This window comes from Diachasma alloeum, unplaced genomic scaffold, assembly GCF_001412515.2.
Source record: "Diachasma alloeum isolate Michigan unplaced genomic scaffold, Dall2.0 Dall_scaffold_00744, whole genome shotgun sequence".
NCBI classification, from domain to species: Eukaryota; Metazoa; Arthropoda; class Insecta; order Hymenoptera; family Braconidae; genus Diachasma; species Diachasma alloeum.
This window is the reverse complement of record NW_021680874.1, coordinates 212,720-215,295: the sequence shown is the minus strand read 5'-3', so window position 1 is coordinate 215,295 and position 2,576 is coordinate 212,720.

Below are 2,576 nucleotides of genomic sequence, written 5' to 3'. Positions count from 1 at the left end.
GGGGGGGGGGTAATTGAGAATTTACAATCAGAAAAATTGAGTCGGTGAGTTTTTCAAAGACGTCTCCGAAACTAAGGGAGGCAAGCTGTATTGAATCCTCGATGTATAACACCCCCCCTGCCCCCTAATTTTTCAATAAAAATTCGCTATCTCTCTTAGTTTTGGAGATATCCTTGAAAAACTCCCCGACTCAATTTTTTTGGTTGTGAATTTTCAATGCACACCTCCCCATCGCCCCCCTCCCCCTAAATTTTCGTAAAAATTTGCTATCTCCCTTAGTTTCGGAGATATTTTTGAAAAACCTTAACGATAACCCATCCTTTCATAAAACACCCCTCTTTACAAAACCCCTCTCTTTACAAAATCTCCCTCTTTGCAAAACCCCCCTTCTTACAGCCCCCCCGCCCGGATACCACTACCCTCCTCTTTGCACAATTCCCCCTCAAAAATTAAAAATTTTTTCTAGATATTATTTCAAAATATTTTTTCAAAAATTAAGTATATTTTGGTTTTAAATTCATCCCAATTTTGATCATTAGTTTTAAACGCTTTTGTTCTTAAACTTAGAAAAAAGTTTTTAGATTTTAGAAAATTGACAGTTAGAAACCACGGTTTCTAAAATTTAGAAACTTTCTTCTAAAGCTCATCAACTTTTTTTCTCTGTAAAGGACAATAATTTTTTTTTATTTATTCATCTCTTTTCTTGAATAAAACTAATCATAGACTTTCAAAAAAACAACAATCATCTTAATAAATTAACGTTATATCGTTAATTTCATAAATTTAATTGAATTATAACTATTAGACCGTTTTCTTGCCGTAAGTTTCATTCATTCTATTCCCATTTTTCGCCCATCAAATCATTCCATATATGGTTTGAAAATTTGTTTGAAGTGAAAAAAGAAAAATATTTATTTAAAGGAAAACTATTGCGAAGAACTCATTACCCTTTAGTGAAGACATTGGGAATTACGTTGGTCCCAACTTAGCCAGAAAATTTCAGATTTAAAAAAAATGAACAGTTCAAGTAATTGCCCATTGAAAAAAAATCCATGCAAAGATAACGGACTCAAAGTACAAGTAAGTCAACTTTAATTGGTCTTCTTTTGTAGCTTTTTCAAATGTCTTAAATCAAGTTATGCCCTGTGATGAATGCAAGCAATTAAAATTTACTTGAAAAAATTTAAAAAACACAAAAATTAAAATTTTCAAAAATTCATTACTTAGTGACAAAAAATTCAAATTGATCTCAAAATTCAATTTTAGATAGTTCTCATCGAGAAAAAATCGCGGACGGAATCGGAAACAAGCACTTTTCCCGATTTCGGATTTGACGTGAAATTGCTCATCAGCGAATCATTAAAACCATTGATTACAAATCTTTCGTATGGAAGAGAAAAATGTGTCGTATTCAATTGACTGATTGACTAAATTAGAGCATTTTTGCCATCAGGCAATACATAATCGTCTAGGGTGTGGATCAATCCTCGACTTCATGGATTACCTCCAACCAGATGCCAACAATTGGAGACGAGGAGACGATATCAACACAGGTTTAGCCCTCCAACTCGCAATCTCGTCATCTTGGTTCAATTTCTTCACATGGGGAGTCATTTTCTGTATCAACTTTGTAATGGCCAGGCAGATGCATCGCATTTTGGGCGAAAAACTGTGTTGCTGCTGATGTTAAGGAGTTCGAATAAACAGTGAAGTGGTAAAATGTAACAGAACTGATTAGAACAACTCGATTTTTCCTATTTTATTACATATGGAAGTATCTCGGTGATGCACTCATTCTAGGAGAAAATCTCAGGACATTTGTTAGTGGGAATTTTATCAGCTACAAAAATGATTCGTTTAACTGATAACTATATAATTATCAGTTAAATTGTTTGTCTTATCGCCAATCCTCGAGCATCATCGGGTATCCAACCAATCCAGTGCAAATAGAATTGAAATGAGTTGCCATGAATAAATGTGATTTTTATTAAAAGTGTTCAATTAAAAATACCATCCAAATCCACCCTGAATTTAGCTTCGCATCAAACATGCTTATCTAATGTTTTCCCTTAAAATCACTCGTTCCGAAAATAATTGCAAAATCAACAAACAGTGATTTTAAATCACTGTGTAAGGTCTGGAGACGTATCGCATTTTTATTAAAATGAAAGAAAAATGGATAATGATTGAAAAATAATGGAATTAGAAAATGATGAATAATACGTGGTTTCAAAAAGCATTTCGGATTGGAGGTAATCCAAAGCAAGTCTCATTTTTAATCGATATTACTCGTGAAAATATAAGAAGGAATTTAATGAAGAAAAAAGGGTATAAAAAAAGAATAAGTTCATGTAACGATCATGTGATCGTTGGGTGGCAACACTTTGAATTGTCTCCAAGAGCGTTATCACCAGGAGGTTCAGGTATCCGTGCCGAGGTGTACCTTGGTGCATCGACATCATGTCATGCCCCCTCCTTTGACAAACACATCAAAATTCATACACATACATTAATTAGTACATCCTCGCAATCCGAGGTAATAAAAGAGCGTCGATGCACCCCCAAAGTTAGTTCCC